This window comes from Saccostrea cucullata, unplaced genomic scaffold (genome assembly GCF_032062105.1).
Source record: "Saccostrea cucullata isolate Sc308-1 unplaced genomic scaffold, CSIRO_AGI_Scuc_v1 ctg1941, whole genome shotgun sequence".
Classification (NCBI taxonomy): domain Eukaryota; kingdom Metazoa; phylum Mollusca; class Bivalvia; order Ostreida; family Ostreidae; genus Saccostrea; species Saccostrea cuccullata.
In genome coordinates this window covers 144,997-156,372 of record NW_026921497.1, presented here as the reverse complement: position 1 = coordinate 156,372, position 11,376 = coordinate 144,997, and positions in this window count along the sequence as shown.

Sequence of the window (11,376 nt, the reverse complement as noted above, 5' to 3'; positions counted from 1 at the left end):
ATCAGGCAAATATAAAGTATGAATAAGTCACAAATGTAAATATAAGCAATAAGGTATCATTTTAAAACATCTATCGGGCTATAAATACGGGTTTGTATGAGATTAAATTCATCATAAAGCCCTTTGGCTTAATCTCGTGACCAACCCGTATTTATATCCCGATAGATGTTTTTAAATGATACCTTATTTCTTAAACAATAAAAGGACAACTCCGTGAATCAAACTTGTTAAAGATCAAGTTAAACCAAAATGATTTTGGTATAACAATTTACTTAAGATATCATTGAAAGATATTTAAAGAACCATGCAAGATTTTTCTGTTTCAAATGGGTAAAAATACACAAATCTGAATTTCTTCAATGATCATACTATAGTTTTCAATATAACCCAAGCAAAATCCGTTATTTTTAAAGCTCTTGTCTTAGATTTGCGAAATGCTGGTATAATTCCTATTTTCTTACAGCTAGATCTACTTAATACAAAACGCTAGTAGTATATTGTAACCATTTTGGATACTAAGTGTTATATCGCACTTTAGCAATTAAAAAAAAACAATATACTAAATAATATCTTCTGTCATATCCTCTGAAAATTGTGTAAATAAAAAAAATGAAAACATTCAAATTTACAAAAATATGATTCAGAAACATTTAATTTGCAGACTCATTTCTGTCTTTAATTTCGAGTTCACTAAGAAAAAGTGAGTCGAGTTATAAAATTTTCGTGAGGAATGCTATAAAGCGTTAAAAAATTATACTTTTTAATGTTAATATTAATTTTTGAAAATGAAAAATGTGAATTTACATTTTCTCGAAAATTCCCATGCATCAAATAAATGAGGGATATTTTGACACACATTCCTAAGAATACCACATCTTTAAATTTCCGACCAATTTTTAAGTTTTTGGATCAATGTAATTTTGGTAGTGTAAATCAGAATCCGTAGCGCTAATTCATACTTTTCGTCATCTATTGCTATTGCCTGCGCTGCATGTATGCTGTGACAAACAGTTTTCTATGGTCCTACTCTAAAATAGCACTTCTGCATGCATTGAATAAAGAAACCAGCCATGATTTATGTATCTTTATAAACTTTACAAACAAAAATTTAAAAAAGAAAATATATATTTTTAAATGAACATATATAGAATTGTATAATATCATGGCGCAACAGTTAACGATACATTTTTGTGGTGTGTTCCGGAAAGCTCAAAGATTTAACTCTGAAAATACTGTAGGAAATAGGAAATACATGTATATCAAAAGCAAATTGTGGATGTGTTTGTGAATGGCACAGCTTGTGTTAAAATGATAGAGACTGTAGTAGACAAGGGCGATCTGTGAGGAAATGGATTTATTCAAATATCTGTTCAAAAACTTTTAAAAGTTAATATAATCCTGGATATAGATTAAATTAATCTTTACAGCTGCTGGTCTTGTGAAAAAAAGACGCTGTAATAAGAAATTTAAAACATTGACAGACGAAAAAAAATGCTACTGAAACTTGTAAGCAAAATTAATTTCAACTGATACAGAAAGGTTTTGAGTTGGATTTGGGCCGTTATGCGTGAAATAGCTAGATTTTTGAGGAACTCTTGATGCAAGGCCAATGTAGTCAACATTTTGATGAGTTTGCTCAGTGGGTACAAAGCATGTGATATAACTTTGAAAGGCATGATTTCTGTCACTCTAGGAATTCCCATTTGTGGCCCGTTATAACAGGACATAAATTTGTATTCATATAAAGCATAATTTATTTAAAAACTTAAACATGTACAAACGAAGAAAGAAAACACTTGATATGGCGTTCAGATAGACACTTAGATATTTCCACGGCGTTTTATCAATTTAAGAGCGTTATTTCCATTCATATGTAGACAATAAATTCCCAGAGAGTTTTGATTAAACACTGACTACAGTCTGACACATCTATTTTATGTTTTGATATTTAACTGGAAAGAGGCATTAATAGCAAACTAGATAACAATAAAATTTTATGCTGAAGGGAATGACTTATACATTGTTTATGAAACGAGTTATTAAAAGAACAAGTTTAGAAATCAGAAATATAAACAGTATCATTTAACCCCTTACATGACATATACGCATTTCTACGCATCTGACTTGAAAAACAAATAAAGTGTGAAAAAACATTCATAACTTTGTTAATACTGGAAATATAAGAATAAATCTTGCTGCGTTGGAAAGAGAAAATAATTACTCTTTAATAATATACAGATTTTTTTTATTGGTTGTACCAGTTTTTTGCTAGGTTGAGTAAATCTTTGCGGACTATTTGAGCGATTTTGCCTTTATCCAAATCGATGCGGGGGTAACACGTTAAACGTAAAAGTGCTAAATTCTTATGTTTACATCCCAACCTCAACCCATCCCCCCAAAATACTTAAAATAGGTTTGTAAAAAAAAATGTACAACATGCTCATAATTTTCATCACAACAATTAAATATTTTTTGAATATATTTAACTAAGCTAACGAACTAGAATGAGACTCATTATTTAATAAATGGAAATTCCATCATAATTATGGTGTATTTCGTTGCCTAGCAACTGAAATGATATTTTGATAATCATTTTCAGAAACTACACAATACCTGCTTTACATTGGTATATACAAAAATTACAAGAAATGCCCCCAAAATACATTGAAATCTTAAATATCAATTAGTCTAGAAATGCTTAAAATCTTTGCCATGGAAGGGGTTAGAGTCACCATTTCTCAAATTGTATGGTCAATTTGTAATGGCTTTGTAAGCAAAAACAATCTTTCATTTAGTCAAATCTTGTTTTTTACTAAGTGTTAACATATCGAAATATCGTTTTTCCCGATTATGACAAAGAGCACACGGTAGATAAGACCGGTCGATAGAGAATACTTACTTCTCAATGGCACCTGATCTAACTCTACTGTTTTGAGGTCCTTCATTGCTTTGCACCTGATTTGATTGATTGATTGATTGATTGTATACCGTTTAACGTCCCTCTCCAGAATATTTCACTGATATGGAGACGTCACCATTGCCGGTGAAGGGCTGCAAATTTAGGCCTATGCTCGGCACTTACGGCCTTTGAGCAGGGAGGGATCTTTATCGTGCCACACTTGCTGTGACACGGGGCCTCGGTTTATACGGTCTCATCCGAAGGACCGCCCCAATTAGTCGCCTTTTACGACAAGCAAGGGGGTACTGAGGACCTGTTCTAACCCGGATCCCCACGGGGCCACCTGATTTGAATGGGAATTTTGAGCATGATAACTGTTCGACATATTAGTGTTTTATTCTATCACATGGAATGAAACTTCATGTATCAAAAAATAATGGGATAATGCGCTACATGTAATTTAAGAAGATATTTTGTCAATTATTTGTAGTTTCCGTTCATTTTCTTTGCTTATATTGAACTGAAAGACAGGATCCCTAAACTTTCTTACCAATCCTTGAAGGTTACATAAAGTAGAATGCGCTTAGAATAAATTCAAGATCATTTCTATCACATCACATAGAATGAAACTTCTAGCTTAAAATATTAATATCTTACTTGAGATAAATAATTGAATATTTAAATAAAAATTATAGAAATTGATAGCATTCGTTAGAAATAAGAAGGTATAGTTTGGGCTGTATTGTGCCCTAAAAATTTATGTTCTTAAAAAGTCATAAAATTCGCTTTAATACATGTATGAGTTGGTTAGATGAATATGATAAATCATTAAGGTATATGGCATGATGGATGACCATTCTGAAAAAGTTTAATGCAGAAAACTTGCAAAATTACTTATGTCTGTGGTTATTTTCCTTTAGAAAATATAGTCTACAACTGTTCTGAAAGAAAACCCCTCTGAAAATTTGTCTTTTGCACCTTTTGAGGAAAATAAGGAGAAAGTTCATTACGTCAAAATGAAAATTTAGGAGGTCATAAGTGGAAACAATTTGTAGAATTTTACTGCATAGAATTCAAATTATTGAGAAATCATGAATTTTAATTTCTTACATCACTTTCATATTTTATATAAATACAGGGCCAAATGTGTATTGAAGCCATACCTTATTCTTTAAGTAAAGTTATACCTAAGTTATGGCCTTAAAATATACTGTAACCTTAACAGATATATTGCATTATATTAACAACGAAGTGAAATATCTGTCTCAAGCCCTGCGTTATACTCATGTTTTAATACATATGAATAGAAAGATATCGATAAATCTGTATTGACCATATAACATATCGATCTTTTGTTAAAACAGTTACAATTTATGGGGGAGTTTTGTTTAAAATATGACACAGCGACACATTGCAAAAATGAGGTCTTTTTACGAAGTGTTAAATACCGACTTTAAACAAACTAGTTGACAAGTATATAATATCAGCTTCGTTGTTATTAGCCTGTTTTGTTAAAAATATCCGTACTCAGAAAATGCTATTTACTATCAAATCAGTATCTGTTGTGTGACATTGTGAATTATTTAGAGGAAATTATACGGAAATATATGGCTTCCTTAAAAAAAATATTAATTTATGTGTTATCCAAGTCAATGAAGCATTTTCAAGGAGTCATAACATAAAAAAATATTTCCCTATTCCCCTCTGAATGTCTAAAAAAAAACCCTTATTTCACCTGTCAAGCAGCTGTCCGTTACAACTGCTTGCATTGCGAGGTTGTCTAATGGGCATATGCCGTAATTTTTATTAGGTTCTATGAAAGATCAAGTAAAAAAAGGTTGGATTTCTATTGGTCCTTAGGACACATGGAGTGGGTATATATATGAAATTTGTTTTTATTCCTGTCCAGCTCATGCAAAATGGCATGTGAAGAAGTAAAGCAACGATTCATATCATTGGGCATTAATATATCGTTTTAACAATATTTTTCTCCCTTCAAGAACTTTCTTGATTTTCACCAGAAACAGAATAAAATAGCTTATGTATTTTGTATGAATTTTTATTATACCAATAGGAAAAGTTAATGACAGATACGAAGAAGTGAACCTGTTTATGATAGCTTAATAATTACCTGACCATGAATGTCTTTGAAACTGTGAATATTTTGAATTAAACATCAAATTTAGGTACAAACATAGAAAATAAGCTATGTATTTTGTTTGTATTCAGCATTATTTTTCTATCCACCGTGTCCCACAATTTAAAAAAAAGATTATTCAACGAAAAATTGATACAAATAAATACAAAAAAATAAATAATAAAATAAGAGACACCGTGACGTACAAAGGGGAAAATTGGTAAACGTCGAATTTTTGCATGACCCTTGTTTAATTGTACAAGAAACTAAGATCAAGAAAATTTGAATCTATTGTTTGTTAGGATGTATGCAGACGGAAGGTACACAATTCCGTGATGTGAGAACTTTGAATTGAGGCACGGAGCATGCTGTGGACATCTGTAGTCTATAAACCCCTCACGCACGTGTAAGATAGTTTCCGTTCTATAATGTCACATTTCACGATTAAATCCAATTCATGATATACGAAGTCTATTTATTATATTTAGAAATATATGTGTTTTTATTGAAACGTTAGGTCGGATTTTTTTTCTAGAGTAAATAAAATGCATAGGAAATGCATTCTTTTTTGTCTCATGGACGTTAATTTTATTTTTTATCAATTTATTTTGTTGTAGCAATCAGTAGAGTATACTAAAGGTACTGAAATATAAAACAGACTTAATATGTGCAATAATATAAGGGATTGACTTAACTGTTCATCAAATCATATTTCAAACTAATTTTAGTATCATTTCAATTTCAAAGAAATTCGGTATATATATATATATATATATATATATATATATATATATATATATATATATATATATATATATATATATATATATATATATATATATATATATGTGGAATTTTTATAAAGCGCATCTTTTCCGTGAAATTGTCTTAAAGTAGTAATAATCAACAAATCCTCTAAAAATGAAGGCGATAGTTATGGAGCTTCGTTAGTGTATTTGTCTGTTTATGTGTGAAGCAAAATTTATATAATTTTTATGGTATACTTTAACAATTTATGCAGGCAAACAAACTATGGTAATTGCTCATACGGATTGAATGATTGTTTATTGTTTAACGTTCTTCTCGAGAATTTTTCACTCATAAGCCTATACAGAATTAAGTCTTACGCAAACAAATTCGAAAAAAACTGTGATCGCCCATGTTCGGTTCTCAGTGGGTGAGATGCCACTAATTATGGCATATTGTGTCAAATATAAACACCCTGTGAAATGTTATTCAAACATAATCACCAAAGTTTAAGTCAAACATGAAGGCCGAGGTTAAAGGGTTAAAAAAAATCACAGCATCTTCGGAAACGTTATACACATGTCAAATATGTAATCCCTATCTACTCTGAACCAAAAGTTATTAGGAAAGATAACAATTTTGAAAGTATACAGGTGAAAATTCAAGAACAAGGTCAGGGGTCAAAAATTAAAGTATATTTCGAAAGGCCTTGTCAACAGTTTTTTACCTGTATAATATGTAAGACCTCTCTTTCCTCTTTCAAAAGTTTGGAAACCTTGAATGACAAATTTAAAAGTAATGTTAATTTTTTTTTTTAAAAAGAAGGCCAATCTCCAAGGTCAAGGCCAAGGGGCAAAAAAAAAATAAGAGGATGGTCTTGTTTTGACAACATATTTCCTACCAATTGAAAGGTAATTTTTAGAAAAGAAATTTGAAAATGGATCATTGTGTATCCATCAACCGCGAGGGCTCATGGCTCCCCGGCATGTGATCCAACCTCTTGTGTTTCATGGGAACAATGATTTTGCCCTGTTCACGATTCATATTGTTCACATAATATATATACATAAAACAAATTTCCTTTCATTGTTTAAATCTTTTCCCATTGATCAAATGATGAAATCCTAGCGTTCAGATAATGTAACACAAATGGCAAAACACTCATGTGTCCTATAGCTATTAGTATTCGTTCTTCCTTTTAACTTTTTGACCCTATTTAATTTCTGCAGAACCGTTGATTCAATTGCCGCCGAAATATGGCTGAAATATTGCCGATCCGGCGTTAAACAATTACAATCAATCAATCAATTATCTTAGTGTATAGGTGATAGGGAATAAAATTGGGAATTTTACGGCCTCTAATTATTTAAAAAAAAAAACACAACCATAAAAACTTATTCTTTACTTATTATAAGTAAAATATAAACAGTAAAACTGTTGGCATGATTTGATATTAAGCATAAAAAGGCCCAAGGATCACAAGACCAAACAGATCTTATGCATGTAATTATATTATACTTTAAATTGATCTGTAAAAATCTGCATAAGACCTTTTCCCTCTGCTCACCATAGGTGAATGTAAGACATTGAACAGGCCCTAAGGTATTTCTATTTAAGGAATGAATTTCATATCTATCAATTTTATACGGTATAAACTGGGTTGGGGCAGTTTACGCTTTATAAACCACGAAGCGGTTTATAAAAAAGCGTAAACTGTTCCAACCCAGTTTATACCGTATAAAATGGGTAGCTGTTAAATTCATTGCTTATAATTTAATTTTTATACATTTGATATAAGAAAAAAGATGATTGTTCTGATGAAATGACTTCAATTTGTTCAAAATTTAAATGTAACGTCAGGCGGATTGATACGTTTTTGACGAAAGTCATTGTGACGTAGGCAACCCATTTTATACGATATAAAGTAAGTTTGTTATCCAATCAAATACAGCGTTATAACCAGAATTGAATTATTTCAATATATCATTAAAATTAATCCTATTTAATTTTTTCCCATTTAATAAAACATTTTAGAGCGTTTTATCATGGAGAATTTTTATGGATATAGCACACAGTCCTTGCATAATAGGAAGAGCCTTGAGAGCCATTTGCTTTTTGTACTGCAATCTCAATGAGTTAGAATAAATATTACTTATATTCAGTGCCTTTTCTGGCTGATTCGATATGTGGCAGTTATTATGTCTTGTAATCAGCAAGACATCGTCTTATTGATAAAATGTAGTGGTAATGATCACCCGAAATGTAGCGGTTATTATTTGAAATTTTTCGCAATGAAGCGGTAATGTTGACCTCTCCTGTGTTATGGTGGGCTTTATTAGTCATACCCAAAATGCATTAATTATACACAAAATACATATTCATGTCCAACTGTTTAATAAAAAGATAAACTGATAGAATAGATTTGATGAGCAAGAACGCTTCATCAAAAACTGTGAAATGCATGGTCCCTGTTTCAAGGGTTCTGGTAATATGGCGGGCTGTATTAATATAACTGATCATAAAGTGGGAATGTAATATTTCTTGGAAGTATTCCATAGGACGGGCTGTATTTATCATATAGAGGTGATGTAATATTTCTTGGCAAGTGTTCTTTACTCCTTCGTATAGAGCAGAAACATTAAGTGCATAGTTGAGGTTGTGGTTTATTGAGCATTCAGGAAAAATGCACAATTTCCTGGAATGTTTTATTCTGCTTTTGAGTATTTAGCAGTGATTGAAGAACGGTATTTATATACTTATAATGAGCGTAAAAGCCACTTCCAATTTTTTGAAATTGATGGCCAGTATATCCGAGATTTTTTCAAGAAAAAAAAGTATTTTTCTGTTAGTTATTCAAATGATTTTTTAAAAATAAACATACACTAAGCAATTGAAACCGATGTTTGTATTCATATGAAACAAAATTTGTTCAAAAGCTTATATGTGAAAAGAAGAAAGCACTTTCAACTCGACATTTAGATATTTCGACGACGCCTTGTCAATTAGCAACTGACAATGTTTTTTTCCCCATTCTTATGTCGATATGTTATCCCGAGCTTGAATCAACAGATACCACAACGCATATCTTTCATATTTAGATAGACTTTAGTGGTAATTAAACAATACAGTTCCATGATAAATATCATTACATCAACTTCCCTTACTTATGCAGCAATATATCTTTATCACTTGCACACGGGGCTTACATCTTTCGGTTGATTCGATACTCAAAAATATGTACTTTGTATGAACATTTTGTAAAACGAGGTAAGTTATTGATAAACATGTTGATGAAACAAGAATATAAGCAGTTTCGTTTAAAGTCATTATTTTGCAAGTTCAATTGTCAATGCAATGATATTGTCAGCGAAAACAATCGATCATTAAGTTAAATGCCGATTGACGTTTTTCATACTTATTGTTAGGCCATTATAAATACACGCTGAATTGTCGAAAGATTTTCCTGTTATTTGCCGATAATTTCAAGGAGGACATGGCGGGATAGCCAGTCTTCATGGGATGTTACTGCTCCATTGCAGCTGGTCTGACCTCTGATACTTTAGAGATCCATGTTTGCTCTGCTCCTGTTTTATAGCATTTAATGGACTTTTGAGCTTGAAAACTGTTTGTTATCTCCATTTATTTCATTGTAATATTTCAAATCAAAAGCATGAAATTCAAAAGATATTCATGAGTATACATAATAGCATTATTTATTTTTGTTGAAATTATTATTCCATACATTTGTACAGTATCATCGTACGCGTTTGTATTAATACTGTATGTCAATCTTCAAAGACCACCCAGAAGTACTGTCTAAGAATTGATCCAGCGTGTGATTCAGGTTTAAAGAGTTTCAAAGATGTCCATCTAAGAGAGTACTGATGAACATAGGTTGAGAGTTGTAGTGGAGTTCAAGTGACGAAAGTAAAAAAAAAAAGTGAGTCTTATTAATATCCTTAATAGACCAAGTGATATCAGCATTTTTAAGTGATTTCTGTCCTTAAAAAAAAAATTTACACGAATTTTTTTTGTTTTGATTGGAATTACTCAGAGTAGCAGTTTTACGAAGTACATATGCTAACAAATCAGACAGTTTGTTTCTTTGTTTTTCAAAAGGATTAATTTTAACAATTTAACGACGGGGTACTTTCAGATTCGTGAATATTCATCAAAAAAGTATTTAAAAAGATCATATTTGATAGAAAATTGTCCAATCATTAAAAATATGCATGAATAATTAACATTGAATTAATTATGAAAAGGAATGCACATCATTTCTTGAGAGACATCACGAAATTTACACACAGAGATGTTTCAACATATCTTTGACTCAGACACAACATTTCATCAAAATATTGTACTATTAGTGGGCAACTGAGATTTTTTTTAGGTTTTTGCATTCCCTCAAAATAGATGTATGCCATTCACATTTTCCAAAGAAGTTGTCTAATTTCATTACATGAGACAGTCTTGGATATGTCCACTTGCTAAAAGTCAAAATTTTGCAAATGAAAGGTGGCTACGACGTAGGTTCTGCGTTAAGTAGGTGTGTCCTACATTCTACGAAGCAATCCCAAGTTTCAATTATATGGTGTATAGTGGGATCAATCCTATAGGAAACTCTCCCTGACAAGTAATGAATTTCAAATAATCATCATCATGACATTACAAAACATTGATTAAATGGATTTCCTTTAAATATAATAATTGCTTGATGAATGATGTGACAAGGCCGGGAGCAAACCTGCACGCATTCAAAGTATTGTTCATGTTTATTCATTATAATAAATGTTTATTTATAATAATTCATTATAATTGATATCTAATCTTTTGTTATAATCTTGAGCAACTTGATTTTTTTTAACGTTATATTTTTGCAAATGCCTTTATCTTTTCAACATTTTATCAATATTTGATAACGTTTGATATTTCAAGACGTTTTGTCCGATAACAATATTTATTTTTATTAACATTATTCATTTTCCGACTCGAAACACCCCAGTGGCTGAAAAACAAACAATCAAACAATATCGAACAAAACAGTTAGTAACAACTGTTTTTATTTATATATTATACTGAAAATTATCTTAATTAGCGAAGTAGCAAGTAATATCATTGTGTGACTTACATAAATCTACATACATCAATGACCCCTCACATACAATGATGTTTCATCCGTTGAAAAAAATTCTGACTTGTTCCCTTGAAATATTGAACTAACAACATAGAAACACATTCATAGAAAAGTTTCTCATGACGAATTCATACCTTCATAAATAAAAAAAAAAAAGAAAGCATGAAGAGCTGTATTTTTTTATTTTCCCAAATGTTACAAGGTAAAAATGCATGTCATTATAAAGGGAAACATTTGAATTGAAATGCAGAAATATTAAAGTTTCTCATGACGAATTCATACCTTCATAAATTAAAAAAAAAAGAAAGCATGAGGAGCTATATTTCTTTATTTTCCCAAATGTTACAAGGTAAAAATGCATGTCATTATAAAGGGAAACAAATGAATTGAAATGCTGAAATATTAAAGTTTCTCATGACGAATTCATACCTTCATAAATGAAAAAAAAAGAAAGCA